The sequence below is a fragment of the Patagioenas fasciata genome, chromosome 8 (genome assembly GCF_037038585.1).
Source record: "Patagioenas fasciata isolate bPatFas1 chromosome 8, bPatFas1.hap1, whole genome shotgun sequence".
NCBI lineage: Eukaryota > Metazoa > Chordata > Aves > Columbiformes > Columbidae > Patagioenas > Patagioenas fasciata.
This window is the reverse complement of record NC_092527.1, coordinates 19,502,094-19,528,468: the sequence shown is the minus strand read 5'-3', so window position 1 is coordinate 19,528,468 and position 26,375 is coordinate 19,502,094. Positions and strand designations below refer to the sequence as shown.

At 38.4% G+C, this 26,375-nt stretch overlaps 1 protein-coding gene across 3 annotated transcripts in view; it reads left to right on the top strand.

Moving 5' to 3' along the window:
* The first annotated feature begins 10,532 nt into the window (after positions 1 to 10,532).
* LRMDA (leucine rich melanocyte differentiation associated) overlaps positions 10,533 to 26,375 on the top strand; it is a 741,452-nt gene continuing 725,609 nt past the window's right edge. For 2 of the 3 annotated variants that reach the window (XM_071811807.1, XM_071811805.1), the window contains exon 1: positions 10,533 to 10,581. The gene's annotated coding sequence lies outside the window, so the exon portion shown is untranslated. The remainder of the gene's footprint in view (positions 10,582 to 26,375) is intronic. The other variant, XM_071811806.1, reaches the window with a different exon arrangement.

The following is a 26,375-nucleotide window of genomic DNA, read 5'->3' as shown; positions in this document are numbered from 1 at the left end:
ACCTGTCTATTTCAAAATTATTTCTCCTTTTTGCCCATCCTCACTGTACTGGAGGGTTGATGACTTATTGTAATCATAGTTCTGTATCATAAATCAGCAAATTAGTCTTAAAAGTAACAGCTAACAAAATTAATCTGTGTTGTTCTACAGTCCCGTTTCACTTGTCTCTTTATTCGCTTCTCTGTTGTAGACCTAAGTCTGATTATTTGATTGTTGCTTAAAGAAACAAGGGCAGCTCTTCCCTGGGATGGTGCAGAGAAATGAATTGGCTTGAAAAATAGATCCTAACTTTCTCACTTGCAGTGATAGAAGTGACAGATGTGTTACCACTGTCTATGTCGCTCTGTTCTACCAGATAAATTTTAAATTGTAACTATAATTTCTGTTGTAGCATTTTCCAGAATAGATGAATATGATGATAAAACAAAATTTCAAAGAAAATATCACTAGGCTGTGAGTCCAAAAAAAAAAAAAAAAGAAACCCTGTCCTAGCCTGCCAAAAAAAAAGGCAGAGAAAGATCTTGTGGCAAAACAAAAGCATTTAAAATGTCTGGAACCATTTGAACTTCTCTATCTTATATAGGGAATGAAGCAGCATACAGGAAATGTGCTGAATCACTCACTGTCCCTTAATATACCACCATATAAAAGGTCTTTGCCCAGACTCAGTGGTGTCTTCATTTTACAGGCAAGCCATTAGCTGAAAGGAAAACTGTAAAGCATGTCTTTTGCATTCCACCTTTGTACATTGCTATATATTCAGGATGATAGAAAGAACCTGACTCAGAATAATTTATTAGCATTTTAAGGGTTATACAGCATATACATACTGTTAACAATTGAGCAAATCAATGTAAGGGGAAATGCTAAACAGTATAGTCTTTTTTATATGGTGATTTGCCAGAAAGTTCTAGTATGTGGTTTTTAAGATCCCAACTTCAACAAATACTGTTACATTTTATTACGTCACTGTAACTATAAGTTAAATTTTTCTTCAATAAACCCATAAAAATGACAACCACACCCCACGGATTTGTGAGTAGCAATAGTGCCTGTCCTTAGTATGGTGTCATTCCACCTTTCTGCCTTTGCGTTACCTCCTCAACAGCTGAGCTGGCTCCTGAGTTTTGCTCATAGGAGTGCAGGGAAAATGGAAGTGGAGCAGTACATGGAGGAACACCGCTGATTGCTATTCCCTCTAGATTCAGCAGCTGTGATCACATGAGTAAATGCTATGTGCTCTATAAACTGTGAATTGTGGTGGTAAATGAGGGAAGCTGCAATTCCGCTAAGTTGGGATCACCATTCCTGAATGAATTTTTGGGGGAATGGGGTGACGGGTATAAGGGAGCCTTATTCCAACCCAGAACAGCTGAAGGATCTTTACTATTTATTTTTTGGGGAATAGGTTCAAAATTACACCAAGTAGCTGTGTTTTTAATAATTTATTAGTGACTCTGGATGGCCAACTGGAGACATCTTAAAGTGGAAACTGCTGAGTTGTTTTTATCTCAGAAAGGAACACCCAAATTCACAGCTTTTTTTTTAAACTTCCACCTAGATCTTGCTGTAACAGTTTACGAAATCAGTCTATATGCACATATTTGTACTACTTTGCTGTATAAGATGTTTGTATTGTAGGTTATTCATAACTATCCTCCCATTTTTTTCAAAAATTTACGCTACCAGTAAAAGCAAACAATCTAAACTCGAACTGGAATTGTTTGGGCTAATTATGTAGAGAAGTTAATCAACCTCTATATCTTTCAAGTATAACATGGAATAAACCTCTTATGATCTTGAGAAATTCCCAAATTTCTGCGCATTTTACTTTTTAACCTCTTTAATATCTGCTTAATAACTAAGCATTAACTTGAACAAGTTCATTTTAATCATTCACTAAGAAGTAAAAAATGAAAGAGCTTTCATTCCCAGAGTAAAGAGGGAGGGGGAAACCACTGATAAGTGAACCTAATTTTAGTTTCCACACTTATAAAACTGCAAGTTTAGCATATCACTTACCAGAGGTTAATGCTAACTGTCATTGGAATGAGCTGATGAAGTAATGATTAATATAGTCAATGTTTGCAAATGAAATTCCCTAGTAAAATACAAATAAACCAAAGGACTTTTTAAGACGATCACATTTTAATTTCTCAGTTGGAAAAAAAAAAAGCAGGATAAGTTGGGAGTTGGTTTTGCTGTTTTTCAGAACTGTCCAAGCTTCTCCTGCCTTGTTTTTACAAGTACAAAAAATTAGTGCAATAAAATTTATCTCAATCTGCTTTGTATTTTTTAGCAAAACAGTATGTTCCAAATAGTAAATATTTTTTTTTCATTGATATACCAATGAGATTCCACAAATTAGTTAATTTATATGATAGACAGGTTTATAACTGCTAAGTTAGCATCATGTTTTACAACAATTAGTTTAAAAAAATCTTACAAAAGTGGGCAATAAATTTAAGTGCTTTCTAACAGCTGCCTTCAAAGGCCATCACCCCATATCAGATATTCAATAAATCCTCTGTTGTGGTAGTGAGTGCTTACATCATACCAAAGACTATTTTAATTGTTCAATTTGGATATTAAATTCCAGGTGAATATTGATTTAAAAAAAAAAAAAAAATCAGTACAACTTTTAGCCTTTTTCTTACTGAAGTTATTTAGTTTGCTTGCCAAACTTGGATTACTAATACTTACAGACTGTGTCTAACTCTGGTGCTTCTGGTCCTGTTCTCAGGAAAAATAAAGTCAAAGGAGCTGTTCAGTTACAGAAAGCACAGCATCTGTGTCAGTATTTGTAGACTCAGAATATTAGGTAGTTACTCTGCATAATTTTACGGTTCTTATGGGTAAGGAGGAATTAAAGTCATGCCAAGTCAGAGAGGACACTGCAGCTAAAAATTCCCAGCAGCCCCTGACACTCAGTGAAAGCTCCCTGGTGAAACAGTAGAAGACCCAACATACTGCTCTCAGTCTCAGCCTGCAAAAGGGTCCTCGAATCCTGGACGCACAGGGAGCAAGGACTGCACTTCTCAGCAGCCAGGTATTCGTCTCATACCACAACAACCTCCAGCTTTCTGCCTAGGAGATAGGATACAGACATAATTTAGGCAGGCTTCTACATTTAGTAAACTTGTAAAGAAACATCAAACTAATACTAGGGTATTTCAGAGGTTATCATATTTGGCAACTACTGGGTCCAGTATATCCTTCTTGAGCTTCCCAAAGTTAAGAAAACTGCATGTCTTCTCCTGGGGACATATTTGTCACAATTAGAGAGAAATGAACTACAGTGTATGCCTTTTTTTCCTCATTTTGGCTTCCTTCTCTACAGCAAAGTAATAGGTCCGACTGCCTAGTGTGCTAAAGCAGTCATATTTCAGCAGCACCCCAGGCTGTGTGCCTGAACAGCAGGTTTTTCCTCTGTTGTTCTATTGGAATTAAGTGCAATGGTTTGCTTTGTTCAGAATATTTTCTGTCTGGTTTTGCCTGTCTTTGTTTTCATCGCTCCACGCTAGAACTTCTGGGCCATGAAGCCCTAAATAAGGGCACTGCTGCCTCCGTGAGATTCTGCCAACCACAGCAGGAACCACAGTGAAGCAACTAATTGTGCTTTCTCAGTCAGAACTAGTGTTACTCAAGGATCCCTTTAAACTGATGTTCTCTTTCCCTTTGGCAGAAAAAGTTTACCCTCACCTGGAAATAGTCAGTCACCACAGAAACAGCACCTGCATGTCCCCACCATCAGGAGCACTGTGATGTAAAGGGACGGGGACCATACACAGAATGAGGCTCCCAGGTGCCAGGTGTGGTTATGGGTAACTCCAGTGATGCTGGGGATGAGCTTGTTGTATTGAGTTATTCTCTTATAGGCTTTTACTCAAGGATAGAAAGCACAAGAAAGGACATATTAAATACTATATTTCTATAAAAGGCCTGATCCACAGACCAGTGGAATCTATGGGATTCTTTCCAATAATTGCTGTATGCTTTGAAACAGACTATAAATGCTCTCAGTCAGGAATGTGGCTCAGAAGCAGATACTACAGAGAATCCAAGCTTATCGAGACAACTTGCTTCAGTGAAAAATGATGTAAGGTGCTACAACACTTTGATGTCTTTGTCATTAACTTTTACGCTGCATAGACAAATCTTTCGCCTTATGAACGACATGAGAAAGAGAGAGTATTGCATCTGGGTAGGAACAACCCTAGGTTCCAGTATAAGTTGGGGAATGACCAATTAGAGAGCAGCGTAGGGGAAAGGGACCTGGGGATCCTGGTGGACAGCAGGGTGACCATGAGCCAGCACTGTGCCCTTGTGGCCAGGAAGGCCAATGGCATCCTGGGGTGTATTAGAAGGGGGGTGGTTAGTAGGTTGAGAGAGGTTCTCCTTCCCCTCTACTCTGCCCTGGTGAGACCCCATCTGGAATATTGTGTCCAGTTCTGGGCCCCTCAGTTCCAGAAGGACAGGGAACTGCTGGAGAGGGTCCAGTGCAGGGCAACAAAGATGATGAAGGGAGTGGAGCATCTCCCTTGTGAGGAAAGGCTGAGGGAGCTGGGGCTCTTTAGCTTGGAGAAGAGGAGACTGAGGGGTGACCTCATTAATGTTTACAAATATATAAATGGTGAGTGTCATGAGGATGGAGCCAGGCTTTTCTTGGTGACAACCAATGATAGGACAAGGGGTAATGGGTTCAAACTGGAACACAAAAGGTTCCACTTAAATTTGAGAAGAAACTTCTTCTCGGTAAGGGTGACAGAGCACTGGAACAGGCTGCCCAGGGAGGTTGTGGAGTCTCCTACTCTGGAGACGTTTAAAACCCGCCTGGACGCCTTCCTGTGTAACCTCATCTGGGTGTTGCTGCTCCGGCAGGAGGATTGGACTAGATGATCTTTCGAGGTCCCTTCCAATCCCTAACATTCTCTGATTCTGTAATGTCTGTGGAGAATAAGGATTGTGAGAACAGAATTCAACCAGTTTTGTTTTCCTGCTATGGGTTTTCCTGTATTGTTCTGACTGTGCAAGATCCAGAGCTTGGTGTGCAGCAGTCACTGAGAACCTTCCCCTGCCCATTCTCCTTAGTTATGAGGGGTTTTATAGTCTTAGAACTTACTTATCAGTCCTGAGTGTGTACTTGGGCTATACTCTGTAATACAATTTACTGTATTTCTATCTGAGAAACACAGCAATGGATGAACATGAAACTGTCTATTAGGTGGGATCAAAAGCACTGTGCATCATCAGGAAATAAGGTAAGAATGAAATGAAAACATTTCTTAGGGGCAGATAAAATGGCTTACAGAGGTTTCACACACTAATCCAGTCAACCAGCACTGTGATTACTGGAACCTTTACAGTGTAGTTTGACAGGTTAAAGTAGCAAGAACACTGACATGTGTTTATATTATTATTTAGGTTACTTAAACTGCTGTACCTTAGGAATAATTCTTAACCCATCAGATTTTGAATACAATACAATAAAGCATAACTTAAGTTTTATTGCGAAAATGCCCTCCCTGATACCTATAACATCTCACGCATTATTGTTCCCATATATTTCAAAGGTGAATATAAGCAAAATAATCCATTAGTATTCAAAGAGGGAAACGTAATTAGAAATAAAAATGTAAGATAACCACATCCACCTTCCCAAAAAGAGATTTACATTAAAGAATAAGATGAAAGTGTTTGCTCTTAAAGCATTTTTACGGGGTAATTTCAAGCTGAACAGACCTCTTTTTCCTGTTGTTTCACATAGTTGTCCCAAATCAAGTAAGGGCTATATTTATCTCCAGTTCTGAATTTCTGAACTTGTGCTGTCATTCAGCAGCTCTTCTTGGATAAAATACATCATCATTTACTCTATTAGAAAATAAATGTATGGATGTATTATGGAATTTGCATTCCATTACCTTGGTTTGCATGCCATAAAACATTTATTACACCCTTGGGCTACAGTCTTAATAATGACTGGGTGAAATGCTCTAATGTGGTCTTGGCCTTGCTATAGAACAAAAGATTAATGCTCTTTGATGTCACCCAGCTAATAGTTGTGCTCGCCAATTTGTCCCTTCAAAAGACATTACAGTCACACAGACAGTCCCTGTAAGACTAAAGTGAGCAAAAAATGTTTAAACCAAACTACAAGCTGAAGCCCAGTTAACCAAATAAGCATTACATTAGATTTTCATCTCTAAAAATAAAGGTATGCAAGTTCCCTTCAGCAAGGGAAGAAAAATCTTCCATGTTTTATTTCATCCTCTCCTTTTCTGATTACACCCTGCTGACATCAGGTTTAAAAAAAGCCATCAATATTTTCTTATATTTTATGGCAGATACAAAATAACATTTTAGTTAAGCTCCTGGAAGGCATATATCAATACTGTCTACAATCCCAAGCCTCTCAGGCCCTTCTCATGTAATAAATTTCACTTGCCTCTGATAAAACTGTTGAATTTTTTATCTACCCACTTCTTTTTAGAGAGAGGAGGAAGAAATTGTCCCTTTAACCTTAAGAGACACCTTTGAGATTTTCAAACTTTTTTTTACAAAATGCATAGCTAATGGTGAAGCTTACTAAAAACAGACAAAGAAACCCACATACAAACAACAACAAAACCCACAAAACCAAAACACTGTCATACCAGCAAAAGTTGCAATCTTGTCAGACTTCATTGACTGAGTAGTGGGTCAATACTTGGATGACGGACATCAGGAGAAAAACTAAGGAGGAGCCTTGCAGGGCAGGAGGCAGGAGCCAATGTCCCAGTAGCACAGGAAGTGTCTGTGCTGCTGGATGTGCCAACTTCCTAATGATCCTACATTGAGCAAGAGGGCCCAGTTCACCATGTGATGTAAATCAGAATTGCTCTTTTGAAAGCACTGGAGTGACAGTGACTTACACCAGTTGAGTATTCTGACAAGACTGTATTGTCACACTGTGCTGTGGTCCTGTCCGGAGATATGACACTATACCCCTTTGGATTTTCCAGATAGTTTCAACAGAAGATTTTCCTGCTGCTGCAATTTCATATTTTGACCAAAATGGTTTTGCAATGTCCTTTCTAATTGAAAACCAGCTGATGGTATTTCCAAATAAAGGTGACTGTGCTTCTGGGATGAAGGAAGCCTGTATCTATTTGAAGTAAAGCTGTTTGTAATTATATAATGTAAAGCATCGGATATATAATCAGCATGTGCGAGACTGAAATCCTTTCAAAGCTCTAATGTATTGACTGACAGGCTATCCAAAAAACATGCTTATATAGCATAAAAAAGTTGTAAAGCTTTCAGAAACACTAAAGTCATGGTCATAAGGCAATCCTTTGTAGAGTTACAATTAAAATAGCAGATGAGCCAAAGTGAACTTTTTTTTTTTTTTCTTTCATATTGCAAGAGAAAGCACAAGCCTGTGAAAGGCCCAGTGCACAAGGAATATGACAACACAGAGAGGAAAGTGAGACCCTATGATATGTTTTGACAAATAGGCTGTAAAAATGAGTGAGAAAATTGTTGAATAGTAGATAGAAAATGTCTTTTTATAAGTATAGTCCTGCAAAAAGTAGCAAATACAGTGTGACTAACTCTGATCCTGCAAATGAGATGACAAGGAAATAATCCAGATTGTGTTCTTTTCTCCAAGTTTTATTTTGAGGTAAAAATTATTATCAGTTCTCTAACTACATGACAGGCCTTGTGCTGCTGTTTGTGTATATAATACTTATCGGACATAGAATACATTAAACATCAAGCATTAACAGTAGGGATAGATATCAGTAAATTTATTTAGATTAGCAGTTTTAAAGGAAAACCTTTACAAGCATCCAGAAGCCTGTGTAGAACTTTAATTACTATGTATGCATAAGCATAAAAACATTTCTGCTCTAAACATGTATGTGTTGCTTTACAAAGGTAATAACTTCAAACCTCAAAGCCTGAAGTAAAATGTAACAGGACAGGCCATGCAGATTTGGGGACCTAATATGGGGAATAATACAATGTTTAATTAAACAGCAAGGAAGTTAATTATCTAAATGTCGGGGCATTTTAGTTGGCTGTGTAGAATTACCTTTCTTTCTCCTTTTCAAAATGCCAGATTACCTGTAATGATCGCAAGACAATTGAACTCCAGTCTTAAAAAAGCCCTCTACCAACACTGGTGCGTGGGTTTGTGAAGTACCATAGGACATTTATTTCAAAATCATTTTCAAGTGAATTGGAAGTACCACTTCCTCTGTCTGGTTGGATTTGTGATTTAAGTCTCTCATTTAAGTCCTAGTTAAACCTGCCTCTCCTCAAGTTGAGTTCTGGCGAACTCAGGGTCTGGCATCTTTTTGTTTGGAAGCTGCTGAGCTGTCTCTACCTGCCTGCCAGACAACTGTTACAGGGAAGGATAAAGATGTTCCACTTCCAGGTATAAAGCAGGTTGATCTCCTCGCATTTCTCCTCCTGTACAAGCAGCACATCTCTCTTGGCAGCTGTATTTATGCTGCCTGTGTTTCTGTTTTCCCCTTGGTTGACTGGTGGGTCAGAAACTGCAATACATAATTCAAGACCCCAAAAGAGAGGTGCCAGGCTTGTTCTGCCCCTCTCCACAACCCCTTCCCAGCATGGCAGCCAGATGTGACTGCCGTTTGTGTGAGTTTGCCATATCACATTGTGATGCTACAGCTCAGAATCACAAAACATTTGTTCCATGAGAAGCTGATAATTTATTTTATCCAAGAGCTTGGTGGGTAACACACATTATCACTGCAAGCTTGATTCTCTTCTCTCCTTACACAGATACTATCCACAAAAAATGAAATATCTTTACAGGACCATGTTTAACCCTTAATTGACTATTACTAAACCAGCTTAAGGTCTTGAATCAAAAAGTATCATGACAGAATACAGAAGCTTGGTACGAAGCTCCTACCTCCATAGGACTTCTGCATACTTTTCTAGAGGTGTTCTCACTAGGAACTATTTCTCTAAATAAACTACCTTTCAGGAAACTGAGCATCTAAATGCTCTTCTCACCTCCCCTGACAACCTAAAACTGTAAGTTATGGTTAGTCCTTAGTGTGATCCTATGCTATTTCTGTCAGATTATTGCTGCGCACAAAGACGTTTGTTTACCGCTTACAATTTTACAGTCACTGCGTGGACACAGACTCTGTTTCCAAATTATCGCTGTATTACCTTTTTCACCTTTCTCATTTGTTTTCTTATTTTATACACATGGAGTTCTGGTATGGCCAAAAAAAAAAAAAAGGTAGAATTGTTCAAGGTGTCCATGTTGAGACATCTACAACTTTGATTTCCCTCAGTATTTGGCTTTTTACAGTAAGAGTCTACAGTTCAAAGTGAAGGTCCAGTTAATACCAGGTGCAGTTTGAATTGGCCAGTGTTTCATGCTGATCACTTGAAGCTTAAGGAATGACACAGATGATGACTCCATCTGAAGTCTTGAAGTGGCTTGTTCATCATCATATAAAAATTCTTTGATGGAAGATAATCTCCAGTTCTCAACAGTGACACGCAGCGGGTTCAGTCATAACTGCTTTTTTCATGTGTTTTAACTAGTGGAAGAGATGAGGTAAAAATCCTACCACACACCAGGTTCTTTGACTGCCCTGTCCTGGGTACAGCATCCAACCTGTGCTCTACTTAGGGCAGTAGTTTTATGGAATAAGTAGAGTGCTTCCTGGTGAACATGGCAAAGGAACCAGAATAAGACTGTGTGGCTAGTTTGCTTCTCATTACCTAAATCTTGATTTGCAGACTTAGAACTACTAAAAGATAACTTTATTGTTCCACATCTAAAAGAGACAACACTTACAGCATAACTGCTAGTTTATCTTCAAGAGATTTTAGATTATTAGATCAATGCACAGACTTCTAGCATTTAAATTATCAAGTGGTTGCCAAAGAAGGGCTATTATCCTCTCTCTGTATTAGTCTTTAGAAAGAAATTAGACACTATCGAAGAGTTTTACAGAGAGCTGCTGACAGGGGAAGATATTAGACCAAATACCAGGCTCAGTTTCCAGGATGTGAACTGCAGGAATAAGCTTCCTGTCCCTGTGAAACTGTCCTCTTGGCTACACCTTCATACTCTTGTTCCTCACCTAATTCGATCTCCTCCATCTTCCACCTGCCATTCAGAGCCCACAGCAACTACAGAGAAGACACTTGGGTCAGAAGCGTATGTCAGCGCTGTGTGGCCTGTGTGACTCTTCTGGCCCAAAAGGCAAGAAGGGCATGTGGGATGTAGGTTATGTGGTGCACAGTGAGCAGACACCAAAATGAGTGGCTGTTCTTGAAGCACACACTTCATGATCAAGGGTGAAAAACATTATGTCCCCTATAATTGTAAGGTCTAATATGATGTGCAAGGATGGTACAGTAAAGCTTTGAAAATTAAATTCTTACCTACATCTCACATATAGAGTCTACGGCTATTTCTTAGACAGCTTTGAAGTGTCTGGTCTTAAAATCGACTTTCTCCTTCTTTCTCACCCATGTAGTGCCACCAGACTGTTGGATTTAAAAACTGATCTTTCAGCCTTGCCAACTGCAATGACTTTGGTAAGTAATGGTTTAAAGCCTCTTATATTTAATGAAAAATCATTTTACTTCACTTATATACTGCCATTATTAGTATCTGCAGTGTCATACATTCATCATGCTGTTGATAAGCTCTTTTCTGCTATGTATTATAATGTCTTCCAGGTTACCAACATAAATCAGTTATTCAAATTTTTTTTTAAATCGCATTCCTATTACAGGATTTATTGTATCCTAAAATGGGGACTTGCTTTGTATGAGAAAACATCTGTCCAACATTCATTCATAGCTTGAAAACAGGAAATTCTAACAGAAGGATGGCTTACTGAAATTTTTATGCTTAGGCTATCTCAAGGAAAGTGTACTACTACAGCTGTATGGCATAGCTCAGTCTAAGAATAGTAACCTATTACCTATTTGTAGTTAGTAATGATCATCCTTGAGCACTAACCTTGCTTTTCAGTATGAGCGATGGCTTGGCCCCAGCCTAGTATGTTAATAACAGCATCACGGTTTAAACTGGAGGAAAAAAGCTGTTCATGGAGTGCCTGTGTTTGGCATGGCCTCTGGTTTAGTAGCTATGGGGCTCAAGGAGCTCCTGCATGTTGAAAAAGTTGGAAAGCGATATATAAAACCATTTGCTCTATGAGTGTCTTCTACTAATAAGTTCCTGGATTCTGGAATCACTCCTGGCAGGTCAGTGTGCATCTTGCTTGCAGACATGTAGATAGCCCACTTTTCCATGTGTTAGGTAACTTTGAGTGTACTTTGCAGATCATAATATTGAAATTTAACAGGTGGATTCTGAGAAAGTGGGAGTGTGTTTTAGGGGAGACATATATATCAAAGTTGTTGAGTGTGTTTTTTCTTTTTCTTATATATGGAATTTGGAGATACCTATCTGAAACTTTTTTCCTACAGAAAGGAAGATAAACAGTGGTTGCCTAGTGTGGCTGAAAAAAAATGGAGTGGTTCACTGAGTTTTTAGTCCTTTTCTAGAGAAGAATAATACATGGGTTACCTCTAGCAGGTCATTGGGACACATTTCAAAAATCCATCTCCTGCAATGTGTAACAGCTGGTACAGCTGCCTCATATCAATCTTGTGCTAAGCCTGACAGAGATCAACTCAGAAACTAAGAAGGGCTTTTGCTGCAAGGCACAAGTGCATGCAGTTCATTTAATTATTTCAGGAAGTCACGTATACTTTGCTTATTTCAGACCAAAATGCATAATGGTTGTGTCTTTCAACTGCTTTTTGTACAATTAATTACAAGATGTTCTTGGCTTGCCTGGGTATCTGGTAGGAATGGTATGGTTGATCTTTGCTGAGTCAATTATTTTCCTTCCAATAAATCTTAAAGAGTCCTATGGGATGATTTTTTTAGTAGGTTCTTTGTTCTGGGAAACTCTATAGGATGGTCTTCTGTGCAGCTCTTTTATTTGATATGTATGTGAAAAAATTTGAGACCATAAGTGGACTTATTAATGTGCAGATGGCACTCAGCTGTCTCTGTCTCCTGTCACACTGGAAGGTTCAATCTCTTTGCTCTTGTAGAACCAGGTCACTTGGGAGGCTAAAAGGCAAGTTGGAACAACCTCAATTCAGATTAAATGGAATTTGGATGGTTGGGGGGATGTACCTGAAGATGATTGCTGACAGGGCAAATGTTCTCTCTGTTCTAGAGGAGTGTGACTTTTTTATTGTTCTCTAGCAAAACCAGTGTGTTCTTGTGACTTTCTGTACCTTTCACAGTATTATCAACTTCCCTGCAGAGGCCATTATAAGAAAAACAAAACTTCTCGTTCTATGCTAAATTCTGTACAGAAAAGAACACCTAGAGAAACCCAAAAGTTGTCAATGTGGTCATGACTTTCTGAGTCCTAAAGGCCCATCGCCTAAATGAGAAATGAAATGACAGAACATGTAAGACCTTAGAAAGTCCCATCCGTATTGCAGTGGGGAAGGCTGAAAACTTCTGGAAGCATGGCAAATCACTGTTAAATATACCTTAGTTCTCAGACTCTCATTTGGGATATGTAGTCAATTTGGGACAAGTAAAACTTAGACTTAACGTTTAGCTATATTAATCAGTGATCTCCATTGTAGTCTGTGAAGAGTCAGTGATTTAGAAAAGCTGTTTGCCCCTGTGCATTTATTGATGCCAGCATATACAGAGCCATAAGCAATGTATTTATATATATTAAAAATCAAGAAAGGAATTAATAGAGTTCAAGAAAAATCATGACAGAACAGGAAACCCTCTTCCTACCTGGCACATTTCTCCTTTGCAAATAATCAGTTGATGATACGTGCAATGAACGAAGAATCACTGCATGAAAAACTGCAGCCTCCCACAGTTATTGCTTTCCCCATGCTTCCTGCCAGAACAAGGGAATAGAAGGCTTTCAATTTGATGCTGACGTTATTTCCTTGAACAGTTTTGTTAAAGTGCTGAACGCACAGTTTGTTTGCTAGCAACCTTTGGATTTATGAGTTGCCAGTCCTGGAGACGTTACTGTTTGTCATGCATTTTCCTCCTGATTTCCCTTCTTTATCCTCCCGCCTTCAAACCTTTTTAAAGCCTTCCTATTGCTGATACTTGCTCTGATGCTAACTGGTGGTAATAGAGTGCTGTGCAGCTGTGGCTCTGTAGCTTCCCTCTGGATAATGCTGACCGCAAACTTAGCAGCATGTGCCAGCTCAGCACATCTTGATAATTCATAATCCCTACCATAGGTTTTTATAGTTTGTCTGGTCTACTGTAAATCTCTAATTCACTGTCATCGACAGAGCTCTTGACCTGATTCATAGGCACCAGGAATTAAGCTCCCGTCACACTCTGTTGAAAGACGACACCATTTATGCTGTGATATTATACAAACAAAAATAGATGCTCTTGAATATAGTGAATCATAGAACAGCATCAAAGGTCATGTAATTATTTTCAATGCTCTTAATTAAACCAAGTAACTAAATAGAAGGAAGAGGGGGAGGGGAGAAGAAGAAAAAACCCATTGGCAAAACCAAACAAACAAACAAAAAACAACCACCCTGTGCAATAGCCAGCACTTAAAAGTACAGGCAGGTTATGGTACCTTTTTTACTAACACATTACAATTTGAGGCAATCTAGTGTGTCAAAAAAAAATCATGTACATTACTAAAAATAATTAATTCTGCATTTTTTCCCCTCTGCCTTGCTGTGAATGTGTAAGTTTTGTTGTAGTGATAGATAGTCCTCAGTCCTATTGCAGTTTGCATTGGTTCTCAACTACAGATAGATTGTGCCTTTGAGGAAAAAAAGGACCACGAAAGTATTAAAAGAAAGAAAGAAATTAAATCATTTTTGACATTTTGACACAGCAGAAATTAGATGGATTGTGCTGTGAAAAGGAGCCTAGTCCAATTCTGTCTAGTTTCTCATTAAAGATCAATTTGTCCATTAATGAAGACCCTGAATAGGGTACAAAAATTTTATTCTGGATCAGACCCTGGCTTTTCATGGGACTTCTGTACTGAGGCTTCGCTTCACTGTGCTTTTGATTTTTACTGTATCGTTTGTAAGTCTTGCCCACTCCTAGGCTAAGTTCCCAGGAGGCTGCCTCTCACCATGTGTGCTCGCTGCAGCTGGCCTAGTGGAAGCTCTGATTGCAGGTGGAGGAGCAGGATGCTGTAATAAAACAAACTTGATCTCTGGGGACTCTAATATAAGACAGAACCATCGAGTTGCTTTGAGTAAATCATGTTTAAAAATGCATGACCTAACTTTATTCAGTCATTCCAAACATTTTGCCTTTGTTAGATGAACAAATATAGACATTTTCAGCTGAGAAGGTAGGGGTTTAGACAAATGCAGGATATAAGAAGCTGATCTTCATGGAGGTCTTTTTGTATTTTTAGCTACCATATTTGCCAGAACGAAATAATTTGAGAATTAGTAGGTTCCTTGACTTCGTAAGACTAATTAAACATTCTCAGTATACAAATATGGTTCAATAACAGAGGCCTTATTTGAGGGCCTACGAGTTTCTTCCTGATAATTATAAAGGTTCCTATTTTGCATTTTTTGGCAAATGGTGGTGAAACTATAACTGCTCCTTCAGCTGTATTTTCCTGAAAAAATATGGCTGACTGACCCATCTACAGTATTAATACATTAATGCTCAGAGAAGTGTTATTATTATTTTGGATAGTTCCCAGTACTCCTAATTCAGTCATATTCATGCTTAAATTCTTAAATTGTAAAAAACTGATGAGTAAAAGTATGTGAAATTGTGAAGTAATCACAGGGAGATGGAATAACATAGTGTTTGTGAGAGAAGAGACTACACAAAGACCACATTATGTCACCTCTCTGCTGTATGTAACTGGTTTGACTATATCAGTAGTTGTCATCTGAAAACTGGTTTGGGAAGCAAGTTGTGTTTTTCAGCTCACGTGAAAAGGAGCTGACAGTGAAGGGGAAAAGTACCTCATGGTACTATCCCACCTCCTTTGGGCAACTTCAGGGCAGTTGGTAAGGACTAACTAGGCACACATCAGCTCCTTGGACCACTTTTTCCCCTTAGCCTATAATGGAAGGGCGCTGTCACACAGAATCATGAGCACTGTCTTTCCCTGCCTATTGTGTCATCAGTCTAGGATTTCAGTTTCTACAGACAATGATTTAGTTTCTTTAATTCATATTAAGATCACTTAAGAACATCTGGTTTGCACTTTAAATTTTAGAGGTATATCTTGTCATTAAACTAACTTTATTGAAAATTTGGCCCCATTTAACCTCATAGACATATTTTTCCTCTAGTAGTGTCAAGATTAGATGATGTAGCTTTTTTAATTTGTCATAGATATGGCCTGACAATATCTACACAATTGAAACACTTAACAGCATAATTCAGTATTCTAAATTCAGTAACCTACCTGTAGTGTGATACATATGATCTATAGCACTTCCATCTGTAACTCTAAGGCACATTGATGCCAACTGTTGGCACTAAGCAGACACAGAAGGAGAGACAGCCGCTTCTCTAGTAGATATTTTTTCTAGCCCTAGGATACAGCAAACCTCTGTGTGAACTCTTTAAGACTCTGACTGCACTGATCACAAAGGAGAAGATCCAGCAGTTCCTCACCCTCAAGCCATGCTGAACTGGGTACAGGTTACTCACATCAGGGCAGTAGGGACTGGGTAACTGCTGCAAGGCTCATGTTGCCTAGAAACTTGGGTGGTCATAGGCACTCTTTCATGTCTTGGTAGAAAAATCCCTCCATTTGGATGCCTCCAGCACTGACAAATGTAGGATTTCTAACATACACTCACAGAGAGGTAAAAATCTCAGTTTCTCTTGAAATCTACTCAAGAGGACTGTGTCTTAACTTAAGTCTTTTGAGTCCCCTGCAGGAATATCTAGCCCATTGGGACTGGATGAGACAAAAATGTGGATAATTTGTAGCCTGTTGTCTCCATAATCCTAAACTAGTTTACCTTTAACAGGAACAACTGTTAGAATTGATAGATACTAATCTCTCCAGTAGAAGAAGGGTATGGACTGCTTGCTCGCCTGATGCATGGCAGCTGGCTAAGTGCTAAAGCTCTGTCACTACCTTAGCAACATTATCGCATGTTTTATCTTTATTATTAAAACAAATTAATGAAAAAATATACAGATTGAGGCAGGTAGTATTCAGATCTAGTTCTCTTCTGTGATAGAGAAATTGTCTAACAATAATAATTTCCAAATCCCAGTGTGTTTTTCTGTGCTTTCTGATCTGATATATCAGTGTGCTGTCACTTGAAATTAATTACAACTAATTAAAAATGATGTGGTTAGGACAATTGGACAATAGTGCTCTGGAGATTTCTTCATTCCCAGAGGTTTTACTGGCTTGCTGCTGCACTGGTTCAAGTCTTCAGAAGGGTGCTATACATCATAATGTCATTTTACATTGTTATTTCTCTGAAAGCAGCAATTTAAGAGAGTCTCCAGTGAACCTTGAGCAACTTTGCACTAGAAAGAAAAATGTTACTGTTCAAGATCTGTAAAATATAAAATATAGATTCAAAGAAATCACTTGACATGAATAGTAGCATTAAATTTGTGCCATTATTTGCATGTAATATATAATGTTGTAGTAAAAGGCTAACAAAGCATTTAGGTTTCTCCGGAGCTCATTGATTTTCTGCACCTTTGTTCGAACTAGGTCAAAAACAATGTTGGTCTTATTTTATCACACACATTTTTCTCACGTTTGAGACTTACGTCTTAAAGTGATATAATGCAGTTTAGGCCCACAACATATTGTGGCCTACAGCACCTATTTAGAGAGAAGCAATAGTCTTATTTTGGTTTAAATTACCCTAACCAAGGAACTGGCTAATGTGAATTAAATTTCAGAATATACAGAGGGTCCATTTTTTAGCAAGTTGGGTGAACTGAGAGTTTAATGGAATAAGGCTTGCTTTCATGTTAGGGTGAAGTCCAGTCATTTAAAGAATTATGAAAACGAACCTTGTAACCAGTGCAAATGTGTAGCTCTAACACAGCTAAACAGCTCATTTGATATTCTGCCTCACCACTATAAGTGGAAGCATAGAGCCTACTAAAATTAGATTTTGTCCCAAGTCCCAAAGCAACAAATCTTACTGCCCGTGCAACCCGTACTTTGCAAACTTTATTCTTTGAAGAAATAGAGATGCAGAATTGAGGACTGGTATAGTTCTCAAAGAGGAAAAACACAGGCTAGAGTCTATTTTTAGACAATTATGAGGCTATTAAACAAATTGTATATAAACCTGGCATTTCATATCACTTCTCCACTGTGAAATGTATTTTATCATTGAAACCAGCTTGTTATAGTGTGTGACCCTTCCTCCCACTACAGCAGCACAGCTGGAACTTCACCTCCTCTCAACATATTTTGCTTTTCTTAATTCATCTGATTTCTGAACAGAACCATCAGCCAGTCTTTGAAAAGGTTTCATTCAACACTGTGTTATTTCATTTTTACATTGCCACAGTAGCACAAAAATCAATGGAATTGCACTGACATGCAAGTGGAGTAATACATTGGCAGATCAGACCTATTGAGTTTATTTTGCTCACAAGACTATTAAAAATGGTTTTTAAAAACTTCAGCAATGAGACAAACAATTTATTTTCGTACATAAAATCCATCCTGTGTTCTGGTACTTATGCTCATATTAATGGAGAGTGAGTGGATTCTTGACTTTCTTGTCAAGAAACTTTTAAGGAAAGATGTATTAAAATGTGTGTATTTCTTTGTACAACAGTTATCTCCATGTCTCTTACACAGACAGAGAACTATCACATACAGATATGCTATTGGATAAACTACAGAGTCAAAAAAAAATGGACACCAAATGCTGGTCCCACTACAATCAGTAGCAGTTTTACCTTTGACTTTGCTGGAATTAGGTATTTATCCTAGGGATCTTCTTCCTTTACTTATCCCAGTTGAGCCACACTAACCAGTGTACACAAGTACATGCTTCCATGTAAGCATGGCATTATTATCTTCTTCATTAGATCAACACAAATCTCTCAGCATTTTTCTGGGACTATCCCAATATCCTCCTACTAAATTGAAAGTGAGATTAAGCAGACTTCTCTTGCAATGTGTTTTGTGCACTCTGAAGCTCAGGTTTTGGCAGACTTCAACAGAGAGAGAGAGTTCCAGGGAGAGTCAGTAGGAATGTTTTGTCCATCAAGATGTTTGAACCAGACAATAAAAGCACTCCAGGCAGTTGTAAGTTATAACCGCTACAAGATACAGAGAAAAAGGCAGTCTCAGAGATAACTGAATTCTAGACAATGTACTTTGGTTGGAAGATAACTCATGTCACCACTGCTGCAGTTGGTTTTTAAAAAGTAATTTTTTCTATTCAAGGCAGGGAAGAAAATCACTAAAACAAATAAAAGACTGGGTGAAACTTAGAGAAGCCTCACATGCATTAGCCTTTATTTTGTTGGTAGACAGATACGTGTTGCTCAGAGGGCTGGTAACAGATCATAGAGTTAAAGAGGGAACAAGTAGTCTCTGTTTCTCTCCCACTGTCTCTGCTTCTCTCTCTCTGTGATTCTCTCCTCCACCACCACTTTCTTTCTCTTTCTTCCCCCAGGTCTCTCTCCCAGGTTTTGAACCTGAGGTTGTAGTCTGATATTCACTGCAGAAACTGCTTTACTAGCTTAAGACAAAACTCCTGCTGGTTTTACCTCCTCCTCTGCCAAAGGTCATTGTCCCCACAGCAGTGCAAAGTTAAGTGGATTACTTTCAAACAGTCTTCTATGGTAGGTTAAACTGCCTTGGCTGACTTTGCAATGAAGTGGGTGAGGATCCAGGTATCTGCCCCACTCTGCTGGCTCTGCAGGGAGCTGTGGAGAGCAGCACAACAGCTGGTGACCCAGCCACCTCTGCAGTGGATGCTCGAACACGTCCCTCAGTATGAGCATAAGTAAAAGTTAACATTTTAAGTATAATTTCTGCTAGATCCTTTTAAACTAAGGTCCCGTTGTGGCACTGGAACTGTGTACTTCCACGCACATTCTGTAAGAACAGTTCAGGATCTCCTTGGTTTTGACCCACCCTCTCTAACCACCGCTGATGGAAGGGCTAGTTGGGGGAAAAACCTTTACAGTGTAAATCTCTCAGACCCAGCTCCCATGGACTGAACTTAATGAAAGTTCAGTTGCATAAAAGTGTGGGTTTTTTGTATTAAAGAAGTGTCTTATGGTATTTCAGAATCACTAGGATAATCATTAAATAAGTTTACATAATTACATATACTATAAATTCCTTGACTGGGTAGTCACTGTTGGTACATATATGACATTTCTGTAACTTCAATTAATAACAATGATAGGAAAATAGTAGCACAGAGTCTCATTCTTTCAACTTCTCAGTGTAAACCTTCTGGTTTTGTATTCTGGCAAACTGGTAAACAGAAATCTGGTTTTTAAAACATTCTAAGGGCTCTGCTTCATGGTCTGCAACACCTGGTGTATCTCAGCTCTTGGCATAATTTAAACAAACAGGCCATGTAACACATCTCTCTCTCAGTCAAATAAAGCAGACTTGGTGTGCTGCCAGTTCTGCTCTCATTTATTTGCTAACCCCAGGTTTTATTTATTCCCTGAATCATCAAACACATTGCAGAGAGTGACGGGAGCAGACAATATTACATCTAATAGCTATATAATAATGTAAATAAAATATGGTAAATCATCAGGTATAGTACTTGCCTGTTTTTAACTACCCCACTTCATTTTGTGCCCTTGAACCAGAAGTATAGTAAATGAAAAAGCTTTTTGCACAGAGCAGTGTTGGAAAGAACATACCCGTTGGATACTGGAACCCCGTCATTTACATTAAGTGAAAAATACCTTTTACATAAACATCCAGCTGGATGTAATACAAAATTTGCTGCATGAGCCTCATCCTATGCTCGTTATAGTCTGCAGCAAAATGTCTTCTGACTTCAATGACTCGGGGATCATCCCAGGACTGCTGAACTGTGGGACATAGGCCTGTAAACGGTAACGGATGTGAGGATCTGTGATACGCTGAAACACTGGAACACTTTCCAGTATTGAGTAAGAATTACTGAGAGGATTTCTGTGATCAGAGGGAGAGGGGAATTAAGGGGGAAAGAGGGGAGGAAAGCAATGTTTTGAAGTTAAGAAGTGTGAAGGAGATCACTCTCGGTTCCCACAGGGGAGAAGAGTTTGTGGTCAACAGGCCATTGTGTGGATTAGATTGGCAGAACAAGTGTGTAGGTGACAATAAAGCCTTGCATTTGTTTAAGGTTTGTGCTTTAAGGAGATTTGTCTAGCTAAGGTCTAGCTCAACTTTACGTCAGATTGTTTTCCACTATAGAGCTGATTTAAACCCTCTCCAGATAAAGCATCGGAGCTGACAGATCAGTTACATGTCACTTCAAACTTTAACTGTTGAAGAGAGGAATTATAATTTTTCTATTTGTAGTATTGCTGTTGAAATATGTTTTTGAAAACTGATTCCATGAAGGCTCTTCAAGAGCAGCACACAAATAATGAAGGGAAATTAACTGCCTGAAAACTTTTGTGTACAGTTACTGACTATGAAGTTCACCAAACACTTACTTTCTTCTGTTTATTAGTTGGCCCTTTCTGCTAGGTTAATCTGGGAAGACAAGACGCTGCAGTACTTGGGGTTGTGCCTCGACCACGTAACTGGGAAAGTAAATGGTTTCCCTATGATCAGAGTTGGAATCTGTGCCAAAATGACTGAGCTCCATTCAAAAACCCCTTCTCATGAGTCATTTTGTGGCAAAGCATGTTAAAAGAAATGGCAAAATACCAGGAGTAAAATAATCAGCACACCTCAGGCTGCTAATAATAACAAAAAAAGCTTTTCCTACTGTGAAGCTGGCTCCTCTGTAGAGTCTTCAGACTTGCATGAGCTTCCTGTGCAAGAATCTAAGTCAGAATCAGGCCACTACTTTTTTCCTTTTTTTTTTTTTTTCTTTTTAATGTGCATCAGGAGCCCTGTTTATCTCCTACCCTAAAATGTAAAGAAGCACTGCTTACATTTCCAGTTTGTTGGCTAGTCCCAACGTCCTTTAGCATGTATCCCTTACAGAAAGAATGATTGCAATATTTTGCATCTGAAAAAGAATGAATGGCAAGGCACAGTTGCAGAGGTTGGAATTCAAGAATCATTGGCCTCACTACTGAAAGCCATGAATCACTGGCTTGACTGTTCCAGGTCCAACTTTGGACACCCCTCTGTCCCCTAAACCCATCATAATATATTAATTTGTACTGAAGCTGCTCATGCATTGTGCAATACATTCATTTTTACTCTTTTCTACTCATGTGTTGTGTTCAAATGACAGAGCATATTTTTTCCTGCTATTCTAAAAAGCAGCAGAATGCTGCAAGTCCTCACAGATTTGAATGGAATATATGCTAGAGAAAACAACTATTTCTCAACTTCAAGTTACCAGTTAGTTCTCCAGGATTTCAGTAGCCATACTGAGGAGGAGAGTATACCCCTTTATTTCTGAGGATTTAGCTCCTTCCTCTATTATGTGGGCTGGGCAAAGAGCATGGCCCTAAGTATTCTTCATGTGATTTATTCTACATTGACAACCACTTAAGTGGAGGCAAAGTTAGACCCAAAAGGCACAAAGTGATGAAAGCTGGAACTGAAAAATAGCATGACAGTCAAAATTGCTGCATTTCACACAGCCCTTGCTCTGACAGTGTTAGAAAACTCTTGGTCTAAAAGAATCCCAAAGAGCCCTCGGGAAACCAATCCCATGACTCATATGCTCTCCTTGAAGACTTTTTTCTTTCCCTCTACCAAATGACACTGAAAAAAGCCTTGTGGACTTCGTTACTTGCTGCAATTTGACAGCTTTTAGTCAAAACATTTTCCATTGACAAGACAAGGACTTTTTTATGTCCCAGCCCAAGTTAAATGCACTGGCATCTGCAAGTCAGATGGGAGAATTTCTGTTTGGGTCATAGGCTGGATAAACCCATAGAGATACAGTGCCTTCTTGGCAGGGGACAGGAAGGGATGCAGAGGTGCTGTGCTACCTCAGGAACTTCATGAAGAATTAGCTCTGGTGGCTCAGGCATTGTTTCCCAAAGACTTCCAAGAGCTCAGATATCAATGAATCATCACTTCTGTGTTTGCCTAGCTCACTAGACTGGTTGAAAGGCTGACAAGACCATGCCACTGCCTTACCTGCTGCAGGTGAAGCTAGGAGGGAGTGATTCTTGTCACTATGTATGTTATGGTTGCTCCTATGCAAAAGTCAATGGGAACAAAGGACTACTCTTTCCTTCCCATCAGCCACCCTATGTTGACTCATAAAGGCCAGATGCTATCTGATCTTCCCTCTGGGATTTGGTTCAGAATGCAGTCATGATCTCAGATCCTGAATACTCAAGCTCCCTCTGAGTATTACACAGAATCAAAAGGAAACTTTCAGGCCAAGAGTGTAATAACAAACTTTTGTGTAGTTTTATAAGTTTTTATAATCCAGGTTTAACAAAGAATGTATTTTCTCTTTAGTCTGGATTTACTTCTTTTTCAACATAAGAAAATCAAAACTGAAAGATTGTGTATTGAAGTCCATGCTTATGTCACTGTTAAGTTTGCAGATGACAAAATGCAAGACGCTGATTTTGCTCACGGATGGGCTACTTGCATTTCATATGTTTAGATACAGTGAGTTACAGTGAGTATAAAAAGTGTTTTCTCATTTCCTTAGATGTGAGTTTGCAGATCTGGTACTGCTCCCCTTGCTACCATGCGTAATAACCTCTTGTCTGTCTAAATTTTCTACAATCAGCTGGAATGAAAATGAAGGTGTCAGCTACAACGTTAGGGGTTTCTTCTATGTGACTCAACTGTGACAATGTAGATTACTCATCAGGAAAAGCTGGTTCAAAGAAGTGATGTGGGGCATAAAGCAGGCACCAATTTGTCAGGTGCATAAACCTGCTCAACTTTACATGCCAAATGACCAACAGGAAAATCAGCTGTCAGGAGTTTTTCCCTATGTTCCCTAAGGTCTTTGTTGCCTTGGTACCTTTATTGAACTAATGCTGCCATGCCACTAAATGCATGTTTTAGGCATATTCCACTGTTTTATTTCCACTGTATTGTTGATATTGCAGATTGAACTTTGCATATCTAATTCCCATGGTTTCTTAGTGCTTTTTAATAATAATATATACTCTTCATGTAGTCTAATAATTGCTTCAATCTGTATCCTTTACATTGGATTTTAAAAGCATTCTAGATTTCAAATACAGCTTTACAGCTACAATGCAATAGCCAACAACTTATTCTACAGTGGTTAACAAGTGAGAATGTAATGGGTTTTTTTTAACTGGTTATTACAAACCAGACCCAAATTCAATTTGACAACATACTGGAGAGAAATTTAGGGCCTAAATGTCCAGCACTGCATATTCTGCCATAATTTTCACCAGCACATCATGACAGTAAAATAATATGTTGCTTTGAGTATCCTTCAGCATACATTTACAGACGGGAGAATCCAGCTTTGCATGCTACTGTTGGGTACCCCTCATCTTCTATTTGCTTGTATTATTCTCTACTATTTAACAGTTATTTTCTCAACAATCACTTGTGCATTTATTCGGGTAATATTATTAACTTGTAACTAGCAATGTTACTAGCATCAAAACTTAATTTTGCAGGATGTTGTTTACTAGATTGATTTATTAAGTTACTCTAAACATTAATCAGCAAACAAAATACATGCATAAAAATTAAGATATTTTCTATTCTCAACCATTTTAAAATGGATTTTTGAAGGAGATTTTCAGCTCCTCTCCTTTCAAATCGCTCCTAAATAGTATAGTTTATTTTGGGCGATTGATTATCTTGTGCATGCAACGTAAGAACAGGATTTTAAATCATGTATTCTTTTCATTTTTAAGGAATGAAATTATCTTTATATCTTGACATAGAATGACTGAACCAGTTATCTGTATGAGTTCAATATGTAGCTCTTTACACTGATAGGATATTATCAGGACTTATTAAAAACAAGCACAGCTTCCACTACAGCTGTATTTCAAAAGGGAAATAAATGGATTAACAGGTTCTTTGCAATGTTATCATTAGTTAATGTTATTTTTAATAACTCCTCTGCTAAAAAAAAGTTAAGATGACATGGTATTTTAGTACCACAGTAGTGGCTCTTATGTGAGTCCCACTACTAAATACCATGTACAAAATTCTCAGAGGTTTTCTATCATATCTTCATTAATACGTGCTATCTGGGAGGGCCAAGTAATAGGAATAAATAAAAATAATACCTAATTTTACTCTTAATTATCAGATAGCCCCATGGGACTGTACTTCTCCTTTCAATGGTGGTCTTCATCCTAATCCACACTCATAACAGGTGTAAAAGTGAGCTATTAGAGGCATTCCTGTTGTCTTTTGCCCACTGTATGGTTTTGTTCCTTCATTTCTTGCAGATAAAAGCGAGAGAATCCATTATTTGTCTTTTTAGATCATAATTATTTTTGCACAAGCTCTGTTTCTTGTTAGGACCTGGTCGACATGGAAAATTCTGGTAGCACAGCTATATCAGAGACTATTTTTCCCCTTACTTCATTCCACCACAGCTATGCTGGCAAAACTTCTGCTTTATTTGTGTTTATACCACCAAGAAGTCCCGTTGCCAGTTTTGCTAGTATTGCTTGAGAAACAGGTTTGTTCCCTTTGCCTGCCTAAACCATACCCTTCGAGGACAGATTGCTTTCATCTTGACTTTACTAGTAAACCTTTGTAAAATTAGGCATATCTAGGAGGTACTAGAACACAGGTTTGGAGAAGAACTGTGACATTATGCAGTAGCACAAAATCCTATGAGAAAGATGGGCTTTTCTGTTCTTCCTCATCAGTGATTCTTTTAGTTTTCTAACCACCACCACTGATGAAGCCCCACAGATTGTCTGCAGCCTGTCAAAGATTGAGTAACTTATGTAGGGCCTCAAGTATGGAAGTATTGAGAATAAAAAGGACAGCGACAGAAAAGGGAAAGTCTTCACAACCCCAACATTAAAATACACCATAGATACTAAAGGATTCTTGGTAAGTAATGTGACAATTTAAGTTGTAAAGTCTTTAAAAGCTCTTTAAACATCAGTGGATTCCAGTGAATTTGACATTAGTACTTTGAGGTTTTGAAATTAATGCACTTATTAAAACATTTTATTAGCATTTTTAGTTTTAGCCAATAGATGTGATTTTTATGAAAAGTACATTTTTGTGGTCTACTTCTTCAAGCTGACATCATGTCAATCAGAAATAAGCCCAGCTGATAAATTATTTTGGCAAATAAATGAAATTATTTTGTGGTTAGCTGAGTGTTTTCCTAAAGTCCCAGCACAGCCCAGGAAGTGTTCTGCCTTCTCTCTTAACCAAACTTACTGACTGCTCTGCGTCAGCCACAGGAAATCTCTAGCATTGTTTTTTGCCTTGCCCTTACAATCTTACTAAGATGCATCTTTACCCACACTGACTTAAAAACAAATGCAGGAGGCAGTGGTTGCTTTTATAATTGTTACCCCAAACATTTCCCTGATGAAACATAAACACATATTAAATAACATGACATTAATAATTGGATAAAAGGAATGTTAAAAAAATAGTTTCAGAAGAGAGAATAAACCATTAATTAATTACTACATTAGTGAAGCAGTTTGGGTAATAGTCGAGATGTTTGTACTAAGTTGACAAATGCTGCACTAGTAAATCACTTGCATAGATCTTCTTTTCTAGCCTTAGTTCAGAGTCCTTTAGATCTACAAAGGTTGTAGATAATTTTTGCACCCACTCAGTCAATGACTGGCAATGCGGCATGTAGCCGCAGTCATTCATTCTGTCAGTCAGCAGCCCTTGATAATGTGCCTGTCAATATAATTCAGTGCCTGTTCAAGGAAAGTGACACTTTGAATAGTGGACACTTTTCAAAAGCATTCATACAGGGTCAGTTCCTTGATAAATAAATATATTTTGTGTTTGGAAAAAATAGGCAATACGCGGGAGCTGGAGTCTGAGCAGAAATACACAATCAGTCTGCAGGACACAATAAAGTAAAATGAAGAGTGAATATCACAAATGGAGCTTTGTTTTTCATGTTGTATTAATTATGGGATAAGGGATAATAAAGTCTTCACTATCCTGCTTGGCTCAATGGAGCCCTGATCCATGACCAGAGGCACTATGCACTACCACACTACAAATGAGATATTA